Source organism: Camelus ferus, chromosome 8, assembly GCF_009834535.1.
Source record: "Camelus ferus isolate YT-003-E chromosome 8, BCGSAC_Cfer_1.0, whole genome shotgun sequence".
Classification (NCBI taxonomy): domain Eukaryota; kingdom Metazoa; phylum Chordata; class Mammalia; order Artiodactyla; family Camelidae; genus Camelus; species Camelus ferus.
Window position 1 is genome coordinate 47,379,755 of NC_045703.1, and position 26,167 is coordinate 47,405,921.

At 36.9% G+C, this 26,167-nt stretch overlaps 1 long non-coding RNA gene and 1 other non-coding gene across 2 annotated transcripts in view; one reads left to right on the plus strand and one right to left on the minus strand.

Annotated features, from left to right (window-relative positions):
- The first annotated feature begins 227 nt into the window (after window positions 1-227).
- The window catches only part of LOC106730098, a 39,272-nt gene continuing 13,332 nt past the window's right edge, over window positions 228-26,167 (plus strand). The window contains exon 1 of the long non-coding RNA XR_001366532.2: window positions 228-1,103. This is a non-coding gene — a long non-coding RNA (uncharacterized LOC106730098). The remainder of the gene's footprint in view (window positions 1,104-26,167) is intronic.
- On the minus strand, window positions 25,980-26,051 carry TRNAS-AGA. The gene has a single exon. It is a non-coding gene; the product is annotated as a tRNA-Ser (tRNA).

Below are 26,167 nucleotides of genomic sequence, written 5' to 3' on the forward strand. Positions count from 1 at the left end.
TCCCCTACAAGTCTGAATACATTCATTCAGCTAAAATGTTCTCAAGGTTAGAACCACAAGTAAATAATGATTTGAAATATACATTTTTCTTCTGAGACTTTTAAAAGCTCCTTTTAAATTGTGTTTTGTGCCAACCATCTCTTTTGGGAATCTTTTTCCACTTAACTGATTTCCATCCATCTGTCTTTAAGGAATTAATTTAATTGATACATTTGCTTTGTAACCTGCTTCTGATGACAGTGTCATTTTAGACACTTCTAGATTCAGTTGTCCAATAGACATTTGTTAAGTGCCTTCTGTGAATTGTGCTTAGCCCTGGAGATCCTGGCTATTGAGACTGTAAATGAAAAATATATTTCATGGAGAGGTCCAAAAACACTGTGGGAACACAGTGGAGAGGAATAAACTCTGCCTTGGGAAGTAGGGGAAAGCTGCATAGAGCAGGTGACATTTGAGCTGAATCTTGATGGATGGGTGGAAGCCCGCTCATTGGAGAGAGAGGAAATAACATGTTCAAGTGTCCAGAGCTGTGAAAAATTCATGGTATGTTGTGTGATAGAGAGAAGTTTAATGAAATGACTCACTGGGAGAAATATGATTGGTGAGGTGCTCTTTCTCCTGTTGTTGGTTTTTTGTTTTTTTTTTTTTTCCCTCCTGACCTAGACTGAAAAGAAAAAATTCCAGAGAACTAAAGCACTCTACATCACAGATTAGCAAAACACTGGCCCCAGTAAGCATCCCCCATGCCTGTCTTGGGTACTGGGAAGAACCATATATGCTGTACCAAGGAACTTCCACTTACAGGCAAAGGAGATGGGAAACGTTAAGCAGGTGAATGAAATGATCCTCTCTCTTTAACAAGGCAGTGGCTGGGAGGGGACGGGCTGTATGGATTTGAGGGAAATGGAAGAGGCAGAGTCAACAGTATTTACTGTTTCATTGGCTGATGAAAGAGACAAAGGGAGGCATTGAGTTTGGGCACCTGGTACTATGGTGATGTCATTTTCAGACGAAAAAGGGGGAGCTTTTTGGAGAAGAGGGCAGTGAAAGAAATAAGTTCATCCCTGGGCAACTGACACCTGAAGAGCCTGAAGTACATCCAGGTATTGTTAGGGATCAGATACTCAGGAGGGGTCAGGATGAAGTTTATGTGCATGTAGGGAAGGGGCTGTTGAAGTTGTGGAAATAGATCCCTTTTAACATTCTTTTCTTTCAAAGACATCTTGAACTTCTTCATTCTATTTAAAGTAATGCTTGTGAACTTTATATATATTTCTGGACTTAAAATTGAGTTTTAAATGGGTTCTGTAGAGTTTGGTTAATTTGACAATACATCATTATTTCTCAGAAACTTACTACCAACAGCTCTAAGCTTTAAGATGGTTTGGGGAAGTCACATCCCTTTAATGGTTATGTACTCTCCTTTTAACCTCTAGATTCATGGTTCTTCATGAGTTCCTACTTCGTTTCCTTGACAAGCATTTTTTTTTCTTTCAATTTTCTCTTTCTCTTTGTTCTCGTGTCTCTTGTGAACAATCATCTTTAGTCTAAGGCTTTTCTTACTCGGTTTGTCTCAGAAACCGTCACTCTTAGTCACCTTAAGATTCCTCTTTAAGAAATGCTTCTTGCCTTTTTCCATATTGGTGAGCTTCTCACAGGCCCTGGGTTACTACTTCTTGTTTTGGAATGAACTGAGTTTGCATTGTTTAATTAATCTCTGCAACCTACTGCCATTTTTTAGCTCCTTCTAGAAATTATAGCAGAAGTTATAGGTAAGTTGTAGCTGTTACGTACTGGGCCCCACCGAGCACTACTGAAGTAGCAATAGTAGCAGTGACAAAGGCTTGTGTATGTGCCAGGAACACCTTTAAGGGTATTGTATATATATAATTTTTTTATAGTCACTTAATACTTACTGCAGTGCCATCAGGTAGATACTATTATTATCCTCACTTTACAGCTGAGGGAAGTAAGACACATTGAGTAATTTGTCCAAGGTCTCCAAACTTCAAGGTCATCAACCAGATTCCTGTCTGCAAACTTTATTACTTTGGCGTCCATAAGTTGTTCTTGTTCAATCATAGCATCTTACAAATGTGCAGCACTGGTTTTAAGTGCTGAGTGTGCTTGGCACCTTTTCTAAAATCTAGATAATTATATAGACGCAGTAGGTAATTGCATTTACTAAGGTCAAACTCACGAATACTCTGGTTGACTTGTCATAGGAAACAAGTCTTGAATTTGACCTCTGTGAGCTCCCTGCATTACTTATCACCTGTGACATTTCCTCCTAAAATCCCGTGTGGCTGAGGAACGCTTATTGGAACCTCATTCAGTGATTCAAAGAAAGTCAGTGAGCACTTCCTGTCAAACCCTGCGTTCTCAGTGTCAAAACACACAAAAACTGTGATAAGCATCAAGTGATGTTTGGTGTCTAAGATCTTTCTGAAAGTGTCTAAGGAAACTACCCTTCTGAATTATCCTGAGGATTTATTGGATGGGTAGGTTATTATTGATCATTCTGATTACAATATAAATTATATTGACCACCGAGGCCTGGTCAGTATTATGAAGGATTACACTGGTTTTTGGTTTTGGTTTTGGTTTTGGTTTTTTTGGGAGGTCACAACCTCTTTTTTAAGCATTGGATTCATTTGTAAGCAATACTTTTCCCCACTAAATTTGCAGACTAGCCAATGTTACTATACATAAAGATGTGCTTCCTGGTATCCCCGCAATACTATCGACCAGCTGTTCCATGTGAAGAGCAGTAGTGAGACATCCTGTTGGACAAACTACATGGATAAGATCCTATCACTGTGTGGTCAAATGACATTTCTGTGTGAAAATCTGAAATATCAAATTCACTATTCTTCAGAGAATCATGGTTATTTATAAACATGACTTTATTTTTGCAATATGACTATTATATTTAGCTATTTAAGAAAGATCTTTGCCTTTTAATGTCTTTTTTTAACATCCAACATAGAAAAATAAACTTACTGTGGCAATATGTTGCTCTTGACCAATTTCAACTACCTGTTATGAGAGAAACCCTCTCAAGAGCAGTATCACATGCACCCCAGTGTTCACAGCAGCACTATGTACAACAGCTAAGACATGGAAGCAACCTAAATATCCATTGACAGACGACTGGATAAAGAAGTTGTGTTATGTGTATACAACTGAATACTACTCAGCCGTAAAAATAATGAAATCACGCCATTTGCAACAACATAGATGGACCTAGAGATTATCATACTAAGTGAAGTAAGCCAGAAAGAGAAAGAGAAATACTGTATGATATCACTTACATGTGGAATCTAAAAAAAAAGAGACACAGATGAACTTATGTACAAAACAGAAACAGAAACAAGCTCACAGGTATAGAAAACAAATTTATGGTTACCAGTGGGGAAAGGGGGTGGGGAGGATAAAGTGGGAGTTTGAGGTTGACAGATACTAACTATTATATACAAAATAGGTAAATGACTAGGTCCTACTGTATGGTACCGGTAGCTATATTCAATGGCTTGTAGTAATCTGTAATGAAAAGGAACCTGAAAAAGAATATATATATATATACATATATAACTGAATCACTATGCTGTACACCAGAAACTAACACAACATTGTAAATCAACTATAGTTCAGTTTAAAAAAGTAGTATCAAAGTTTTATACATTCTGTGAATCACATTTATAATGGTGAGAGTTGAAATGCAGATGGTCAGTAAAGATTTCTTCTATTTTCTGATTCTATTAGTGCTTTAAGGGCAAAAATCATATTGTCTACTTTCTTATTATTATGGGAAACAAGATCGTCTAGGATATTTCTCTTGTGCTCTTTTTTAAATCTTGTGACTCTCCAAAGGGTATCAATCACTCCATTAAATCTTATTTTTCATTTAAAAAAAAATTGCCAGGGGTTTCCTTTCAATTTTCGGTCAAAGAACTCTTTACTTGATTGCTTTATGTCGAATCCACATAGAGTTTCTAAAGTGGGCTCCACGCCGTCTCCCTACCTAAGAGAATACTAGATTTCCTGCTTCCTCATTTACATGGCTTCTCAAAGTCAGCATTTTGATAATGACTTATAGTGAAAACGATCCTTTTAGAAGGAATGGCTTGCTATTGCTGTGGGCAGGAGGCATTTTGGGTGACTGAACAGCTTAAGTCATCTTTTTATTTGAGAATAAATGATGAAGGGGAATTTGAATGGGTTACCAAGTTATAAATTCATCTTGAGGTACTCAACTGATTGTAAACCACCTGAGCTTTCCTCTCAGCTTTTAAATCATATGATATCAATCTTTGCTCATTTTCCTCTGGGTAATTTGTTATTATGCTTATGGTAACCAACTCCACGAGACATTAACCGGCAGTCCACATTACCAGTGAGTATACATTACAGCACTAAAATAAAAATAAACTCATTGAAGAAATAGCTGGAGACCTCAACCATGCTTCTCTGTCTGCAAAATGGCATGACAGTTTGGGGATTTGTAACTGAAAATAAATTTAATTATGTCACTACCTTGCTGCTGCTAATTAGTGCCTGAGATGTGTATCAGAAGGGCAGCCCAGTACAGATTTGGAAAAAGAGGGTTTGTTACAAAGCAGGATGAAGAAATGGGCTGCCTCTCTCACTCATACTATCTAAAATGACTTTTAAATTAGATCCTGGAAATGACGTTTTCTGTTTATATTAGCAGATATTTTTCTCTTTTCTTTAGGGGAATAGGGAAGCAGCTTTGTAACATTTTGCATTGCCTGCATGAAGTGCTTTGCATACCTGTAACCTTTCAATTAATGTTATTTATGTTTCAATAAACCACCATGCTACTTTTCCAGATGTTCTAATCCTTCATGTAAATGAATTTATTAGATCCAGCCACCAGACTCAATGAAATCTGCCAAATTCACTGTCTGGGCCACATACCATGGTGTTTAAGCTGTATTTGCATAAACTTGTCCTGTAAGTGTAATCTTATGTATCATCTGCAGAGTTAAAGTTTCACTAATGTAAATCCCTGACAAATCAAAGACAGATGTAGCTTTTTGCCCTCAGGGTTGAGCCTGTCAATTCTTCCTTCTCCCATCTACCTCCTCCTCTTGGCACTGGCCCCCCCATCCTCAACTTTTTTTTTTCCCAAAAGGGCTAATCTTTTAAAATTGTTTATGTAAATACATTGCAGGTACTAAACATGGTTGTGCATGGTTGTGAACAATGGTGGCCCCGGTCTTCTTTTAATCATTCTGCCAGACTAAAATACGGTTGGCAAGTCATTTGAGGGGCAGTGGTTGTACCACCTGGAAAAATTTGCCCTGCCAATCAGTGGATGGCAGACAGATTGTTTCAGTTTGCCCAGAGATGTTTTAGATAAGGAGGAGTCAAGCTCAATAAATGGATTAATGTCAGCCAGCAAATTCCATAACGTGGCCAAGGCAAATTCAATAATGGATCAATAGAGAAAGAGGAGGGGGTTGGCTTGAAGAAGCGGGGGTGGGGGTAGGGGGAGGGTCTATCTATTCATGCCCAGTCTTTTTGGTTATTGTCACAACCTCAGTGAAAGGCAGAATTCTACTTTAGTTTCAGTGATTAGCTTCAAAAACTCTTGACAGGTTTAAGCCCTGTATAAAAAGAAGGAAAATATGACTGCTGAATGTGGAGGGTGTTAGTGTTCTTTGGGTTTGTTTTTGATTATTTTAAAGTCTAAATATGTTTCCTCTGCTGGTGCCCAGTTGCTATTTATTTGGCTTTAGCCTTTGATCCCCCTTTTGCTGGCACATCATAAAAAACATATTCCTGCTCAAGTCTTATATTATGTAGTTTGTTTCTGCTCAGGGTGTTCACCAGGCAGGGCTGTACCCACTGAATAAACCTCTCTTTGTTTTTGATAGACTCCAGGTGTTTATCGCTATAAGTTAGTAATGGAGTTAACCGCAAGAAGCAAACTGAAAAAAGAAGGAATTGAGAAAAATTTTGAGTTTGATAACTTAGGAGTCTGCCTTCTGGCAAAACCCCTAGGGGAATAAATGCTCTAAGAAAAAGGGGCCTTCCTTCTGCTTTCTAATCTAGTTGGATGAAACTGGAGTTTGAGTATGCAGAAATGTTCATTCATTTTATTTCTTCTGTGAGTTTCTTTGAAAGTGGTGCGCAAGCCTTTCTTCCACCCTTGCATTTTCATCGTGGTACTGAAATGAATAACGACGGTGATTGCAGAAGAGATTACTGTTATCCATATTCCTGATCTGAGCTAGAAGGATTAATGCCAGAAGCAATTTTCCACCTGTGTTAACTTTTCCTTTCCTCTTTTGAGTGGAGGGCAGGGGACAGCAATAAGGTTGGGAGGAATGTCTGACAAATAGGCAGTGAAAGTGGTCAGAAGAGTCCCCCTCTTTTCTTTTCACTTTTCGACTATGGTTCTTATTTTTGCATTTCTTTTCTGTTCAACCAGACATGGTTTTAGTGAGTTAGAGACCAACTGAAGGGCATTTGTGATTGTGAGCAAGATTATTGAAAAGCTTTCCCACTGGGAGGAGGTCTACCTTCTCTGTTTATACAAATGTATAAGGTCCCTTCTGTTTTAAGGATCAAAGCTTCATTTTGGACACCTTCAGGACCCAAGGACTAAGGTCAGGGCTTCTGAGAAGTGCAGATTTGCTTTTTATCATTAAAGTAAGACTCTTGATTTTTCATAAATTAGTTTTTCATCTTGTTTAAGTATTACGGTCTTAGGCATAATAAAAATGTATGGCCAGATAAAGTTGTGGGGTTGAAAGAAATTTTCTTACAAAGCGTATGACAAAAAGGTGCAGTTGTCTAAGGAATATGTATTTCATAAAGTACTACTATTATGAAATAAGAAAGTACTATTTTAAGAAATTTTTAGTATGTGCTAGACATTGTTCTAATGTCTTTTCCACAAATTAACTTACTTAATTCTCTCACTGACAGATCTACGAATTTGTCACTAGTATTATCTTTATTTATTGAGAAGGAAACTGAGGCACAAAGAATTTAGCTCATTTGCCCCAATAGCAAGAGAAAGGCGTAGTCAGGAATAAATCATAGGCAATTTGGCTGTAAAGCTTGTGCTCTGTACTAGGTTTGTGTAAGATGCAAATAAGAATGGATTAAATTTCCTAACTTCCGGAAAAGTATGCTGCTAAAACAGAATTTCTAGTTATCAATATTTTATTTAAAATATTTAAGACAAATAAGCTCCATAAAACGTATAACTTAATACTAAATGTTCTCTTATCTTGCTTGACGATTTTACCGCACAATATATAGTGGGACTGACGTGGTAAGTCAACTCAGAAGTTAACTTTTGTTCGGCTTTCTCTGAATAAATTTTTCTAATATCATTTAAAACTCAATTTGGTATCTACTTTCTGTGTCTAAATAGGTGTAAATAATAAATATATATATTTCATCTCAACCAAAAATGGTGCTCATAAGACTACAATTGAAAGAGACAAAAACCTATTCTTTCTTTGGTCTTTTCAGGGCAGTAAGTTGTTTGCCCTTTCTTCTTTCCCTCCTTCCTTCCTTCCTTCCTCTTTCTCTCTCTATTTCTTTTTTTCTAGACTGCAGTGTTAATCTAATCCAAAGTTGTGAAGCTCAAATTAGATTCTTAAGTTCTCCAAATAAAAAAATTGATAAATTCCTAGTTCTTTATTATCGTAGAAGGAAAGGGTAGCTATTAAGAAAGTAGAAATTGGAAAGAAAACCAAATCCTAAAGAAACTCTCCAGTTCGCCTTCCCAAAGGAAAAGGAATATTTTCAGCAATCGGGTTGAGTGTTTGAGCCTGCTGTTTATGTGCCAATAAAAGGACTAGGTTGGCATTCTTGATAACCGCAGGTCCCTACTTACTGAAACTCCATTTCCCTGCTGGGAGCCATATGGCTGAGAAGGAAGGATTGAGAGAGTGGCAAAAAGTTCCCTTTTCAGGATGCACCATTTGGTAGCACCTTGCTCTTGGGCCCTCTTCACAGACATTTCTGGATCCATATATATTCTGTTTACAAAGATGCATAGTCCTTTTGGATATTCTCCCACCTCTCTACTCCACAAACACACAAAGTTTAAGAATGTTTTAACATATGTCAACAGTGGCAGAGTATAGCATTTCTTTATGTTTATGCATTTCTTTCCTCTTTGTGTTTCTTGGAATATATATGATGGTATTCAAACATGTGTGGAGCACATCGTTAGGTCTCTCTGTAAAGGTCAATACAAAGATTTGGAATCACCCCTGGACGGTCTTCACAAGATGCCTTTTGAAGTACCTTGCAGTTGTGGGTTTTACATGGCAAAGACTCTTCCCAAGGAGTGGACCTGGGCTTAGCACTCAGGTCAACAGAAAGTCTACCATTTAATCAGCTGAAGCCCCACCAAGCAGGCTTGAAACTTAATGGTTCTCCGTTGGAAAATACACACAGCTGGTGCCAGAAGACCAAAGTTCACTCCAAACAAGACCAGGGCTGCTTGTACATTTGCAAAATGATGACAAGCAGAGCAGTAAGTTCTAAGCTGCTACCTACCGCAACACCCCCGGCAGCAAACATAACAACACCCAGCAGCAGGACAGCAGCCCAGCAGCACGTAAGCCACACAGCCTTGTGGTGTTTATTGCCTCCTCTCTGCCTTTTCAGCTGCTCAACTCTTGTCATGGATTTTTGTTTCAAGAAATAATATTTGGAGAGCAGTGCAATTCATCTACGTCTCCAATTTTTCTAATATTTGCCAGCCTACCAGACAGTGGTGTATTTTGACCAAATTGCTTTGTCTCTCTGTGGAACTGTTTTTACAAAACTGCATTTGGCATCATGCCCTCGGTAAGCATTGAGATGGGCATGGAGAAGCAGCCATAGGAAATGACTGTAGTTTTTATTGAAATGCTGTTCTTAAGTGTATTGTTTAATCAATGTCTTCTTTATGAGTCCCGAAAGAGACATTTGTGTTAAGCATGGGCCAGGAAAAGCTGTCCTCCTGAGCAACTGTATGTTTCTATCTTACAGACACGAGGCATCTTGTAACTGCTAACTCAACATGTAGTCAAGTAAATAAAATCTTAAACTGATAGCCAGGATACATGATTTTCATGTTATTGCCGATTTTTCATTAAACAAATGAGCTCCAATTCTTTTGAAATAAAACTGTTCTATCACTGGTTATGGAAACTGCCATTCTTTAAACGTGATGGGGAAAATTGTTTGGGTTTCAGCGTCTTCCTTCCCGAGAGATACCTGTGCTTCCAGATAGATGAGGCTGCTGCTGCTGATGAGGTTTTAGGAGTTTTTTTCTTTTTTCTTTTTTTTCTTTTTCAACCTAGTCATATGATTTCAAGGATTTTGGTTTTGGTTAATTGATAAGAAATTGGAGGTGATGAGGAGGTAAATGGTAACTGAGAAACTCTGCTTGGGGTAAGGCAGGGAAATTTATCACGGTAAAGAAAGAAAAGAAATCCCAGGGACTACAAGGCTCCAGAGATTTTACTCTCAGTATTGAAATGTTAATTGGCTGATTTACTTTGAATTCAAAAAGGTATAGGCTTTAAAATGGGGAAGACTCCACTTCTAACGGTAAAGAACAAAAGACTTGAAAAATGGAGGACAAAAATCAGCCTCAGTGCCCGCAGGATAGTGGTCCAGGGACAGCAGCTGTGGTGTCACCATCATCTGTGGACTTGTGAGAAATGCAGATTCATAGAATAATAGAAACTCTGAAACAATAGAATTAATAGAAACTCTGAAACAATAAAACAAAACAATTCATAGAAACAATAGAAACTCTGGTGGGGGGGCAATAATCTGTGCTTTAGTAAGGCCTGCCAGTGATTGCGAGATAAAAAAGTTGGAGAACCAAGGCCGTAGAACACATCTCAAACCACTCTATGGCGATGGCACCGAGTCTAACACTTTCTCACCCAGATTGATTATCCAAAGGCTTAATTTCTCAGAAGGAATTGTTCCAGGCCCTACTATAAAAAATTACCTGATGAAGAGAGTATCACTGATCAATTTTACGTTTCCGCCTGCATGACAAGTTATTGACTCAAACAAATAAACAGAAAAGTTATTCAAGTTTGTAAATCAATACATTGATCTTCATATGGTACTTTTTCTTCAAAGAGATAACATTTTGCTGTGATCTGGTGAGATTTTCGGTGAAGATATATTTGCAGTGGCTGAACTGACTGAACTGTCATCCTGAGACATCTCCTAGGGGAAAGATCTGACCATGCCATTTAGAATTGCTGAGCAACACCTCTAGAAACATACAATATTCATAAAATGGAAGCGAGTCACACAATGCCTATTCATTCTGTCATTTTTTTTGCAAGCTTTTGAAATCATAAAAATAATGATCATTATATAAAATTTAAAAAAACAGTATAATATTTTTTCAAAGGGAAATTAAAGTCTTTTATTGTCCCCACCACTTCTCACCATCTCACCAAAGTCCTGCTTACTTATTTACTCCTCAGAGGTAGTTACTGTAAAAGTTTGGGGTGCATGTTTCTAAAACGTTTCCAGCCTATGGAAACACAAAAATTTACCATATTTTTAAAAACACAAATTAAAATATACTGTGCATCTTATTCTGCCACTTGTTTTTTCTGTTAAAATATACTGTGGGACAAGTTTCTATAGCTAGAATTGACCAAAAATATAATTATGAAGAATCAACTAGGGGGAGGATATAGTTCAGTGGTAGATTGCATGCTTAGCATGCGCCAGGTCCTAGGTTTAATCCCCAGTACTTCCATTAAAAATAAACAAACAAACAAACAAATAAATAAAACGAAACCTAGGACCCCCCCCCCCCAAAAAACACAACAGTATAGTTTTGGCATAAAACAGACACAGACATCAATGCAACAGAATAAAGAACCCAGAAATTTCTCTAAAAATCAGTGAATGTACAAGATGTGATCACTCAAGTTGCTAAGCTAAGAGAGGACCAAATTGCTCTCTGTAGGTCTAGCATGTAGTTAGAAAAAGAACACTGATGTTAGTGAATCAGACAACTAAGAGCTGGGCTGGCAGGGACTAACTACTTCATGTATAGTTTGGTAATGAAGACGTGTGAGAGATACCAGTACAGCTCAATTGCCAAAAACTTGTTCATACGAGAAGCAGCAGATAAAATGCAAAGCATCAGGACAAGTAGAACAGAAGTGTGTGTGTGTTGGGTAGTGGTAGTAGGGAGTTTGAGTTAAACTTTTCAGGTTTTCTCAAGCAGGAGCAAAGTCACAATAATAATAATGGCAGAATTGAGTATGGCATCTGGAAGGATAAATTAAAAGACTGGTCTTGGGGGAAGAGGAATGTTTAGGATTAGTGAGAAATCCACTGGGTTAGTGACAGAGTGATCATACATTTGACATGAGGAGATAAATTTAGACTTGATATCTTAAAATATTTAAATAAAAAGAATGAAGACATTAAATAACATGGCCAAGAAGGAACACCTTTCCTTTTTCACACTTATCCAATAGATAACATCATCTTTTTGAAAAGCAAACATACACATAGCCCTTCCTTTTCAAGCAGTTTTGTAAAAAGAGGAATTTTTAATAGTATCTAATATTGTAGAATGGATATTTCAGTAATTAATATCAAAATTTGAACTTGCATGATTTTATTATGTGATAATCTATAACTAAAGTATTGATTTGTATAACAGTTAAACACAGGAGATTAGATGCATGGCTTTAGAAACTCTTGAGTGTGTGTTGAAGTATAGTTTGATTCCGTATTTTTTGTAATAAGAGGGTTCATTCTGAACCACAATCAACTCACTACTTGTCGCTCATTAACAAACACTGTTCATGGTAATAGTTTTATTTTAAAAATACATAAATGGTAAATGGCATATGTTTGATAGTTTTCCAAAATGAAACTTTCTCTCTCTCTCTCTCCATACACACACACACACACACACACACATATATATATCTTTGGCCCACAAGATTCACTAAACATTATGGCATTAAAGTATAATCATCATGGCCTGAGAGTCCAGCACTGGGGATAAGCTGAGTGTTAGCTGATTTTGAAACAGACTGAACAGTTAGCAATTTGTTTACTCTTCCTTAGACAAAGATCAAATGAACCAATTCCAAGTGAATGTTATAGTAGAAGGAGATGAGGGGAAATGAGCAACAATATTCCATAGCTGAACTTTCCCCCTGTATTAAGATATGATGTCCCAGACTTCACAGTTTGTCTCATGGTCCTGATTCATTCATAGGATAAGTAAGATTTTCCCCAAGGAAAGCAGCAGAATGTCATGGTGTCACAAATGTGTATTTTTATGCCTCTAAACCTTTTAAAATGTAGTTGAATGTCTTCATAAGAGAACACAGCACCACACTAAAGAGCATCTCTAGGCTTTATCCAATAACAAAAGAGGTTGAGTGTGTTTTGTTTATTCCCTTTCTAAGTACTACACAAATTTAAATATGCAATTTGTTTACAAAGTTCTGAAAGGATGAATTAAATTGTTTCCAATAGGATGGAAACACATGAAAGGGAGCAATTTGGAAAAAGCCAAAGAAAGTCAATCTATGCATTCTTCCCAATCTAGCTCTGCCTTGTTTTTCAAAGTCCAGCTTGTATTTTAGGATTGAAAAACACTATAAGTAAAACCTTCCTCTCTCCCTCTTTCCATTTGGGATTCTGCCTCTCCCCCCCGCCCCCCCAGCTTTACACTGTTGAGAATTTGGCCTACAAATCTGGCAGTCTATGGGCACCATTTGTTTTGGTCTACTAATCTTTCCCAGGCTCTCCCTATTTTTTAAGACATATTCTAATTTAGGGTCACATGGATCATTTATAAGGAAATGCCTTTTTGTAATCCACTTGCCCCTACATATATTTTTATTTGTAATATTTACACAGCTAATTTGACCAGAGGAGAAACTGCTCTAGGAACATGAGTGATTTCTACACAGAGAACAAATTTAGTTCCAATCAAGATCTCCATGATTAAGAACGGGTGTTCGGGGTAATTTGGGATTCAGGGCAGCTACCATTGCAGCATACACTTAGATTTTTAGATGTGGTGGTGAACTGTTGAAAAGAAACTGGCTGAGATTTGAGCATCATCTAAAGTGGAAAAAAGAAATATAGCTTGTTTTTGGGCTTCATGCCATTTTCTTCCTTTGGTATCTGAAGACGATTTTTTTTCTGGTTTTGGGGAAAAGTAAGGCACCAAAGACTCTGATAGTAATCAAAAAATGGTTTCTCTGTAAGCAAGGGGTATCTGTCCAATATACCTCAGAAAAGTTAGGTCTAGGAAATTATACACAGACTCTCATTGCTGGGATTAGAATAAGAGGACGAGAAGATTACATGTTCTCTTCTCCAAAATGTTTGATTTTGAGTTGTTTAGAGCCGTTTTGGCTGCAAGTAATAGAAACCTGACATGAACTGGTTTAAGATAATGGAACATTATTATATTACATCCCAGAAATCCCGGAAGTAAGTGTGGTTAGTTTAGTAACTTGGAGACAGCATCAGGACCAGAGTTCTTTGCCTCTCTCACACTCTGCCTGGGACCACCAGGCTGTTTCCTCTCCTGGGTGGGAGAGAACAGCCAGGGGTCATCAGGACTGTTCCTTCCTGGGTCACTTCCAAAGGGAGTCACAAGAAATAACCTCTCCTTCAAACAAGGTAATGACCTTTCCCTTCAGTCTGGTTACACCTTTGACTCCATAGGAATAGTCAGGACAATGTCATATGCCGAGTGACTCCCAGTAGTCAAGATTCACCCCAAGAGCTGTGCTAAACCTCAACTCCTGTTTTGTTCACTGCAGTACTGAAATACTGTTTGTTTGCCACCATTTGTGGAAAACATTTTTATGTGCCACTATTTAAATTTTATTCTTATTGGAGAGAACGAAGTTACTACTGGGAAGTTAGCACTTTTGCAATATAGGATTGGGAACTGGGGACAAAGAATGAATGCAATAGAACTGTATGAAATAGAAATTGATTTGTGGGGATCATCTGGGAACATAACTTCCTTTAAAAGCACCCCTTATATAGAAAAAGTGCATTTTAAATTAAAAAATTAACTTCTAATGAAGTAAGCTGTGTTTATTCCCAACATTTAGCACAGAGTCTGCCATAGGATAAGTGATCAATAAAAACATGTTGAAAACATGTATAATTTTGAAAATGCAACCCATCTGTAAGTTAAGAATGTCTGTCTGCAACTCAACCCCTCTTCCAAGGGAGCTATGACACATATAAGAAAGTATTAGTGATCAAAAGAAGAAAGCATGTAATAAAATACTAAATCGAATACCACCAAGAACTCCAAGTATAAAGTGTAGCCATTAAGATCTAAGAGTAAAAAGGGAAAAAAGATAGCAATAATTGCCAGAATATGTATTTTTAGAGAGTTAAATGAATGTTGAACCTGAAAAAAATAAAAGGGACAATCAATATCTTACAGTATTTTTAAACTTATAACTTAATAAACTGTGAAATTTAGAAGAATTCTCACCATATGTTTGGTATTTAGGGTCTATAGCGACAGGTGTATGTTAAAAAATATCAATAACAATTTCTTAAATCAAATGGGTATTGTTAACATGTGGTCATATATTTTTTCAGCCATGTGATTGCAACATGTGTTAGAATTTCATCAGCAATAATTCTAAGAAAAATATTTTTCTGTTTTAAAAACCCACCTCATCAAGGACAATGTCCTAGATGTAGCTTTATTTCTTTAGAGCAGAGCAGCACGTGGTCCTGCTAGAGTAGGACACTGCCTTTGGGGATGAATTGAGGAAGCTAGGAAGCCTCTCTTGGCTCAAAACGCCTTTCCTGTTCTGCTGTCTCCCTAGCAAAATCGCACCACCAGATATTCACTCCTTTGAGTCAGCATGTGTGCTCTTTCAAAAAGCTAGTCGTTCACCTCTTAATATAAAAAGTAGCTCTAATATATCCTTCCTTCTCTACGATTAAATGTGGCCACTGAGGAAGTTCATTAACACATTATCATTTGTTGACACCTGCCACGAGCTGGACATTATGTAAATCGCTGGGTTACAAAGGTAGATTGTAAGCAGTCTGTTTTTAGGAGTCCATCATTTAGTGGAAAGACAACCTTAAACACTATGACGTGATCGGAAGTGTTACGGGAAGACAGTGCGGATTCACATACTGGGTGGGAAGGAGTGATTATTTTATCAGGATACAGAAGTCCGGTATAGGGCAGATGGCCAAAAGAGGGCGCTGAGTTTTGGTGGGATGGAATTTCTAGGATAAGGAATAGGGAAAGAGATGGCAAAATGAAGTAAAGATAGCATGGATCCTATTTTAATTATTTAAAACTAATTTTCTAAGTGAAAGCTTTTATAAAATAATCTCTTCAATTGAGACATGCATGTAACATTTGTTTTAAATTTAGAATCAAGATTGTAGCCAATTAATAACCTTTGACAACAAAATGTGAAAGACAAATGTTACAAGATACTTCTGAACATTGTGGTGATGTCACCCTTGTTCTCCTTCATCTCCCAAATACATAACAGATGAAGGTAAAGTGACAGACATGTACACAAATGATGGTAATAACTGTAGGATTTGAAGTTACTCATGACTGACAAACCGTCACAACATTCGTTACTTTTTTCCAAATACCCCTCCTCATGTCAGCAACAATTTCCTGTGCAAAATACCAGAACAATTTCTCCCAAGATACAGTCTCACAGTCATCACCCAGACATTATTTCTAAAGTATTTTAAATATTGATTTAGACCATAAGTTCTGATGGTAAGGTACATGAATGCCTATGTTGATTGGTCAATAAACCTGGTTCACAGCACTATCTTCAGTCATAGATTGCATTTGTGTAATTGCCAACCCACAAGAAACCACCATCCATGTCTGAAGGCTGAGCTCTTCTAAGACTTAAATGTTAAAGCATTTGCAAGTTTCCCAGGTCTCCTTTTAAGTATGAATTATACTATCATGGGACCACATGGGTTCTCACTCTTGGTACTTACTAACATTTTGAGCCACTTTTTTTGTGGGGGAGTGGAGGAGACTTCCCTTAGCAGCATCCCTGGCCTCTAAGCACCCCACCAAGTCGTGACAACCAGAAATGTCTCCTAACATGGCCAAATAACCTCTGAGGGGCAGAACTGCCCCCTACTGACTCCCACTGGGTTCATACCATACCAATATCCACTCTTCAGTAATGTAATTGATATTGCTTATAGATCTATTTTATAGGGCCCATAACATGTTGAAAGGAAGCCTACATAGGACTCATTGAGAAAGAATGGCCGACCAACCAGATCAACACCCATAGCCAATGATACATCAGAACTCATTTGACCACAGATGACAGCCTATATAACTCAATCAGAAGGAAGTTAAGCAGGAGTGAACCATGTGGTATGACACAGTGGACTTCCTTCTATGTGAGACATTTTTTTTTCTGCTTGTAAATGTAACACATGAAGAAAACAAAAATTAGCCCTTATATCACCACCAGGAGATAATGGTTATTGTGGTAAACTTTATTATTTTTTTCCTGATGTTTACCACTTCTCCATGAGATGTGTGGGGTCTTTTCTGTAAGAGATTATTCCTTTTACCCCAGTGAAGCCAGTCTTGTACACAGGACTCACTTTGACCAATGAAATATGAGTGGAAATGATGTGCTACTTCTTGGTACAATCTTTAAAAGGCATCACATGATTTCTCCGGGGCTCTTTTCTCTCTGCCATGTGAAAGACAAAGTACCAAAGAAGGGCTGTTCCTTAAGACCAAATACCAGGACAAGAGGGACGCAAGAAGCAGAGCTACAGCTGACTCTCAGCTGACATGAAACAAGAGCAAGAATCTAACCTTTACTGTTATGCCACTAAATTTTAGGATTGTTTGTTACTGCAGCATAACCTCATAAAGTCTAACTTATAGTATATCTTATTCTAGTCTTTCTGTATATGTATGTGTATACATAATGAATAAAATTTAAATATATTGTTTAAAATTTGTATGTTTCTATACAAATATATTTATAATACTTGGGGTAATTTTCACTTAACATGTTTCTCTTTTTGATAGCTTTCAAGTATAATTCTCCCTATTTTACATGAATTTTAATAACAGCCTGGTATTCCATCATAGTAAGTCAGCTCCTCCATGTTATTACATTTTTACTTTATTTTCAATTAACACTCTTACATATAATATCCCCATGCAGAAATATTTGTGTGAAACTTCGATTATTTTCTTAGGATAAGTCAAGGAAGTGAAATTGCTGGGTAGAGAGGGCAAATGTTTGTAAGGCTTTTATTAGAGATGGCAGAGTGGCTTACCATAATTATCACACTCATAGACTCTGTCCAGGGTAGATCTAAGTGTTATTTCTTTACACCCTCACAGCAACACTGGAGATTGACATTAAGTTAAAAAAAAGCCAAACTTTGAAAATGAGAGCAAAATACTATCTTGTTTTTGGTTTCTTTTCCTGGCTTGCTAGTGAAATTTTTTTTTTTTGTATTATTTTAAGTACTCCATTCCTTATTTTCAAAGTCAACAAGAAATAGTTTTATGAAACCTGGTTTTCCGACTCAAGTTAGATAGCTAACATGAATAGGATCCAGAGTCCAAATCAATAATCCAATAATTAGCCCCAAGTAATTTAGAACAATAAAATACAGTAGAAATGTTAGTATGAAAGAAATTCATGTAAAGATGATTTCAAGGGATCCTTGAAAGGAGTGAAAAGGTTGAGAAGCAATGCTATGGGTCACTCATTCATCCATGAACTCATTGAACAAATGAGTGGCTAGAAAGAGCCAGGTATTGTGCAAATGCTGAAGACATGGTGTTGCACAAGACAGACAGGCCTCCTGCACACACAGACCTTGCAATCTATTAGCCAAAGACAAACCATTACACTAGCAATAGCCATTTAACTTGATAATGGCCTGATAGGATATAGGCAGAGCCAAGAGATCTGGTGGCAGGAGTTCCCAACATTGCCAGATGTCCTCTTCAAAACATTCCTAGATGGAACATGCCATTTAACAAGTGGCAGATTTAGATTCGAAACCAAGTCTCCTTGATGCTCCATGTCAGCATTCAGCCAAAGAATTTTTCAATATAAGTTAGGAGGGCAGTACATAAAATATGTAGAAAAAGAGAACATAAGGACAAAACAATCTCACCTTATATTTCAAGTCCATGTATGTGTAGCTTTAGCCTAGGAAGTAGAATGCATCTTAGTTCTTTCCTAATATTGCTTTGTTGACATTTATCTGTGAAGATTCTTTGTCATTATTATTTCCACTAATAATTTCCTATATAGTACATTGGAAAGTTGAGTTCTTTGGCAGACATTCTTATTACCATTTATTTATATGCACAAATATATTTATTTTGTCCTTGTGATTAAATGTTAGTTCTTAAAACAGAAATGGATTTTTAGAAGCTGGATGGCTGTTTGGGTTTGTAAAACAAGTTAAACCTGACAATAAGTCATGTGCTTTAAATTTCCTTGGTTGGCAGCACTGTTGACTCTGGTGGCAGCACTGTGTGTAAGTCAAGCCTTCTTGCTGTCTTCCATAAACTGTTGCATGGTAGACCGATGTCAGCCAACCCTGAAGGAAATATCCGAAAATAACACATTTATTTTTGATATGATATTGACCTGTCATGCCTCCAGTTTCCTCATTACATGGTGTGGAAAAGCTTTCAAAGTCTGAGAGAACACCATTACCTGGGTCACTAGAATTTGAACATTTTATGGAGAGGAGACCATCATAATTTAAATGTGTCTTTGCAAAGTTGACTGTTGTTTGTCTAGCTCAGGGTCTCAACATTGTCATTAGCTTATTTTAACAGAATTCTAAAGTAATGGTTCACAAGATGATCAAAAAGTATATTTTTATTTGTTTGTCTCATTTTATATTTTAGTTAATGGCATTGATTAGTCTTGATGTTTGAGTCTTGGCTGAGCAGAAAAGGCATGTCTTCATGTATGTATTTGTTTTCTTTATTTGCTTTGGACCTATGAGATAGCCTCACAATTAAAAAGAAACTTAGACAAGAAGGATCCTTTGAAAGCTCAGATAACTTCTTCTTTTAAAAACTTTTTATTTATTTATTTATTTATTTATTTTACTGAAGTACAGTCAGTTTACAATGTTGTGTCAATTTCTGGTGTACAGTATAATGTTTCAGTCATACATACACATACATATATTCCTTTTCATATTCTTTTTCATGATAGGTTACTATAAGATATTGAATACAGTTCCCTGTGCCATATAGTAGAAACTTGTTGTTTATCTATTCTATATACAGTAGTTAGTATCTGCAAATCTCAAACTCCCAATTTATCCCTTCCCACCCCCTTTCCCTCCTGGTAACCATAAGTTTATTTTCTGTGTCTGTGAGTCTGTTTCTGTTTTAAAAATAAGTTCACTTGTCTTTTTTTTTTTTTCAGATTCCACAGATAAGTGATATTATGTGCTATTTTTCTTTCTCTTTCTGGCTTACTTCATTTAGAATGACGATCTCCATGTCCATCCATGTTGCAGCAAATGGCATTTTTTATGGATGAGTAGTGTTCCATTGTATATAAATACCACAACTTCTTTATCCAGTCATCTGTCAATAGACATTTAGGTTGTTTCTATGTCTTGGCTATTGTAAATAGTGCTGCTATGGACCTTGGAGTGCATGTATCAGATAACTTCTTGAGCAAATTGAAGGCCTATTAGTTATTCAAGGTGTTAAATAATTTTGGTGGGGGGTAGGGTTCTGCATGTTGCTGCAGAAGGAATCATTTTTCTGCTCTGTTCATTAGCACCACTATAGTTGGATGCTTCCATTCATTTCTAGACAGAGTCTCCACCAAACCAAGTGTTTTCATTCATTCATCATGCATTTATTTGTTTATTCAACAAATGCCTGTGGGCAATGTACTATGTTCCTGTTCTCTGTGTTATGCTAGGGCTAGATCAAAACTACAAAAATCCATGCCTTTGATTCATAGCCTAAAAAATCATAATGCTTACATGTGAGTGGCACATTGTGGCTTACAGAAATATTCACTTGCATTATGTCATTTGATTCACAACAACCTTGTGAGACAGAGAAAATGGATACTGTTTGCATTTCACAAATTAGGTAGCTAATCTTTGTGCTTCTAAGTAGATTTTTGTCTACCAAATATTAATCTAGCATCATGAGCTGAAATTTTATCTATATGGTACCTACAAATGTTGATCTAGACAATAGCAGTCTCAGTGGAGTCAGTGGTGGGGAGGAAAGGATGATTGGTTGAGAAGGGTGGAGGAGAGAGGAAGTGAGAAGTGGAGACAGTGAGTGCTTAGAGACCTCTTTTGAGGAAGTGGTGGGATAGGCAGACAAATGAAGGAGGACATGAGGTCCAGGGAGGTTTAGTTTTTTGAAGCATGTTCACATGCTGATAAGGATGAGACAGTAACAAGAAGAGTATTGATGATGCAGGGTAGAGGAAGGGGATAATTGCAAGAAAAAATTCTCTGAAAAGCTGAAAGAGGAAAAAAATCTGGGGTGAAAAATAGTCTTAGAAGAAAAAAAGGAGTGAATTCAGTTTAATAGGAAAAAAGATAAAAGTACGGATATGGATAGGTATGTTGGTAGATTTGGAAGCAGTAAATGAGATTACTTTCTTCTAATTGTTTCTATTATCTTAGTGAAATAAGAGACTAGTTAGCTAAGGGTGAGGAGCAAGCAGATGGTGTTTGGTTTTTAAGGAAAAAGGAAAGGTATAAGACAATCATTACAGATTCCATTTTACATTTTTAATGTCATAGTTTTTCCTTCAATTTCCTACATAAAGATGAAAACATACTGACTTCTAGAAATTTACATAATTGTAAAAGTCTTCGCTATTGTCATTATTATTTATTTATTTTATATCCATCCATAGGAATATTTTACCTTAATGTAAGATCATTTGGACTAGTTGAACATCCTGTCTTAATGGAAAAAATTTGTATTGTGTCACATGCAAAGCAATGTTTAATATGTCAAAACTTTTACTGCTGATAATGACGATTTGCTAGTTTTGAAGTTCGAAATATTTGTGAATTAATGGTGGTTATGTTTGTTGCCAAACTCTGCAGTAGTATTTTATAGATTTGAGTGATGGTCCTTACAAAATTTCAGTGAATTTTTTATATTTTTAAAGACTACATCAAGGGGTGGATATTGTTCAGGTTAATTCTTCATGGCATTTCTACATATATTGTTACAGCTTTTGTTCCATTCTGTCTTTTCATGGCTTTTTCTTGTGCACTTGACATGGCATATGAAAGACCAAGATCCTTCTACAAGAGGGCAGATTTGCTTTCTAACTGTATAAAGATAATAGCTCCCTCTGGAAAAGGTTGGGTAGACTTGTTAGCAACTCCTTATAAGACTGGAGTTTTCCTAAACTTGGAATACAGACTCACTATGGATACAGCACCTACCTAGACCCACCTACACCACTCCCATGGGATTTGGGGTGCAGGGTGAAATGACTCAAACATGAAGTTCATACTATCTGCTGTGCTGTGAGTAATAAAGTCTTTTGTCTCTGACCCAGGAGTCTTATGTCTTCTGATAGCATTTATGAAACTGTGGCCAGCTAACTTGTTAACTTACAAGTAAACATCTCAGACTTCTCAAAATTCCTGACATTTCAAAGGGCTACATCAGCACAACTATTTAAATATCATTTTAAATACAAATATCAGGTACATGGATGTTTGCTCTTTATGCCATTTGTTTCAATACTCTTCAATTAGTTTTTAGAATTCTACCTTTGCCCTTAATCTTTTTCTTTCTCTCTTTTCTTTCTTTTATTGTTTCTAATTTTAAGGACTGAATTTAAGCACCTAATTATTTCATTCAACATTTAAGACACATAATATGTTTTCAAGTCTTTTAGTAATATTTAAATGTTTGGCTTTTAAAAATGACAACTTTTCCTAAATTTGTCTGTATTAAGGATAGTTATTTCAGAAGAGTTTTCTTTTGAGTGAAATAGTAATTGTTTCTGAGTCACAGCAAGCAAGGGATTGAATTTTAAACTCTGAAGATCACATTCCAGCCAAGACATTTCCCAAGGAAAGAAGCCCATGCACTTCCCTAAATATTAAGCAAATGGCAACAATAATTAGTAGAGAACTGCTTTGAACTGATGATGGAGAGCAGCTCACTGAAGCTTGCCAAATTTAGGCTTGGTAAAATGAAACTTAGTAGGTACAGGCACAGTAGACACCAAGGTCAGTCATCGTGGCAGGTCAGGGAGGGCCCAGCTGGCTTCTTTCAAAGGATACAACCAAAGAGAGGGTCTTGGAAGTCATCAAAGAGTTGAGACATGAGCAGAATAAAATGCTCTGGAGATGGCAAGGGAAAATTACATCCTGTGCTTTCAGGACTGCAGGATGTGGGTTGACAGAATCAAGCATGGAACTTTCCTACTCAAAACGAGTCAGGGGGTAAGACTGGTGATCAAAGGCAGGAAGTAAATAAAGATCCCATGCAGCTCAGACTCATGATGCATACTGCACAGTGAAACCCAACTGAATTGTTTCCCAACTGGTAAGGAAACATGATAAAACAAGTGAGAGCATGCCTAATTCTGGAAAACTTGGTGGGTCTTAGTTAAGCCCTGAATTGCCCAGATTAAAACATCACTAAGTATAATTAACTATCCATTTATTTGGATATGCGAACATTCATCTAGTTTAAGGAGTTTAATATAAATTTATGGAATTAAAGTTATAGACCATTAAAACACTCTTAGTATGAGATGTGTTAATTCAGTGTTCATTGTGTTACATTTCTTCCTAAACTCATTAAAGTAAAAAATATTTATAGAAATGATAAGCTTTTATAGGTATTATTTGGGGGGGGGGATAAAATATTGTCAAGTAGCTATGCTAATGAGCTACTTCTACCTGTTTATAAAAGCACTTGGACTTTGACATCTATTTTGGATAATTCTAGATGCTAAGCCTCTTTTCTTGAAAATGAGTTCAGAGAGGATCACTGGTGTTTAGTGGCTTTCCTTCATGCCAATTGAAAGGAATCACCAGGAGAATCTTCATTACAATTTTAGTCCTCATCTTTATAGGCTGTTAGCTACTACACCAAAATAGGTTGCCCCCAGAAGAAAAGGCAACCAAATAAATGTACGAGTCTGAAAGTGAGAAGTTTGCTCCATATGCCATTTATTTCATAAATGCGTATCTATCTGTCCTTATGGGGCTTACACTCTGGCAGTGGGAGACTGACAACCAACCAACAAATCAAATAATATGTCAGGTGGTGATAAGTGCTGTGGAGGGAAGCAGAGCAGGGGAAAAGGAATAAGGAGTGCTGAGAGTGGGATGGGTGTGCTGTTAGTCAGATATTCCAAAAACACACTTTGATGTTCCTTTGCACAAACCCTTCAAAGCCATGCCATGCCATTCAGCACCAAAATCACACTTGCAAGCCCAGTTTATCCCACCCTGCATGGTTTAATCCTTGACAAAGTCTCCATTCTCAACTCCTTTGATGCCTCCAGACACACTCTTCATTTTGGCCATAGTTACACAAATTCCCAGATTAGGCCATGCTGTCTCATGCCTCCACACATCTACTTGTTTATGCACCTGAAAATACCTATTCCTTCCTCCCCAATTCTGTCTACTAGTTAGTTTCTTCTTATCCTTTAAAATTCAGATCTAGCGTCATATCTTCTTAGAAGTGCTTTTTGATCCATTTTGTCTGCTATCACGCATTAGTTTCAAGCCCCTCCTCTTTTCAGGGTGCTGTAAAAGCCTTCCCCCAGCCATGCAACCTGCTCCCAATTCCACAACACTGTACTCTGTCCTTCTCTCTGTTTGAGCACCTTTCACATTGTGTTGTTCTGTATAGAAGTTTGGAAGTGATGGGCACAAACAAATGATGTCCTCACTTCTTTTTTTTTTTAATTGATTCATTTCTTTCTTTCTTTGTTATTGAAATATAGTCAGTTTACAATATTGTTTCAATTTCTGGTGTACAGCATAATGTTTCAGTCATACATACATATACATATATTCATTTTCATATTCTTTTTTATTATAGGATACTACAAGATATTGAATATAGTTCCCTGTGCTACGCAGTAGAAACTTGTTATCTATTTTATCTATAGGAGTTAGTATCTGCAAATCTCAAATTCCCAATTTATCCCTTCCCACCTTTTTTTCTCCCCAGTAACCATAAGTTTGTTTTCTATGTCTGAGCCTGTTTCTGCTTTGTAAATAAGTTCATTTGTGTCCTTTTTTTTTTTTTTTGAGATTCCACATATGAGTGATATCATATGGTATTTTTCTTTCTCTTTCTGGCTTACTTGACTTAGAATGATGATCTCCAGGTCCATCCATGTTGCTGCAACTCACTCACTTCCAATCGGCTCCCCTCACCCCAGTGTGAATTACTTGAGGAAGGTTTGCATATGTTTGCATTTACACTACTTGCCTGACCACAGTCCCTCGTACACGGAATGCATCTCACAAACATTTGTTTCATCAGTGAATTCTATACATCAACTTTCTAATCAAACTCTAGATCTTGATTGACTTAGTGCCAAAGATCCTCCATAGTATTTTTCTACACACTGGTATTAAGATATGGTAACATGAACATCTCTAGCCCAGTTTCTTTCTTTTTTGTTCTTTTCCTACTGTAGATGCCATGTCATATTCTGAGGACATAATATCTAATGCTCATTGAATTCATACTATGGCCAAGTTCTGTTCTAAGCATTTTGCCTCTAACAACTTATTTATTCCTCATGACACCCCTAGAGATAGGTATTATCAATTTTCCCATCTTGCATGGGCAAAAAAGTGCTTAAGCAGTTTGTCCAAGGTCAGTCATATAACTAGGTTTCCAACCCCTTGTAGCCTGACTCCAATTCTTGTGTTTTTAACCACTAATATACCATATTATCTAATTTTCATTAAGCTTCTGAAAGTTAAATTATTCATTTCTTAAGAGAGGGGAAAAGAAGCAGTTGAGAAAAATTGGCAGAGAATCTGAACTACTGAAATTTTTGAGGGTTGTTTGGTTTGGTGTGGAGGGTGCAAAGTACCTTAGGAATTGTGCCAAAGCTTTAAACTTAAGCCTCTAGGTACAGTAAATTAGATGCATGATATTCTTGTCATCTGCTGTCTTCAATAATAATTCATTTAATCCAGTGAAGGATGGTAAATACTTTGGAATAAATACAAGATGCTGTGGTTTCCATGGGGTGAGGTAAGAAGACATAAAGCAAATAGCCAACTCTTTGTAGCTTGCAAATAGTTTTTCCACTATATACTATATGTCCTGTTGGCCTAATAACAACAAACATTTGAAAAGCATGCTCACATGCACTATTTCATTTGATTCTTTCCACAACTCTGGATGATAAGTAGCTCATAGGTAATCCACGTCTTACAGATGCAGACTCAAAATGTAAAAAGCATGAATGAAGCACGTGAATTACATTGCTTCTTTTGTCCTCCTTTTCTTGCTTTTTGTAAATTATATCAGATATTTTAATTGCAATTGATGCTGTTTATCTAATATAAAATGATAGCAAATTTGGTATAGCTTTTCATTAATGCTAAAAAATGATTCGTTGAGAAACCATCCCTAAAGTCACAAAAATGGATATACAGGCCATCTCTACACAATCTCTTAACTTAGAAGTTTTTAATTGCTGGTCTTACTTACAGCTCTTCTGTGCCCATCCTTGGAGGCTCCTGCCTCCCGCATTCCTACCGGAGGAGAGAACAGAAAAACTTAGAATGGTGGTTCTCAAAAATCTGTGTGAAGTTCTTAATAATATTTTAGTGATAGTGACCCACAATTTTCTAGAGAAAGCAAAGAAACTTCATATCTTTTTTTCCAATACTTTTTTTTTTTTTAATGCATGTACTGGGTATTGAACCCAGGACCTCGTGCATTCTAAGCATGCGCTCTACCACTGACCTATACCCTCTCCTGAATCTTTTATCACACTGGGTCATTATCACAGCCGTCTGAAGTATGTGTGGTAAATGTTAATATTCCAGGTTTATAGGTGAAGAATTGGCACATACCTAGGATAAGTGACTC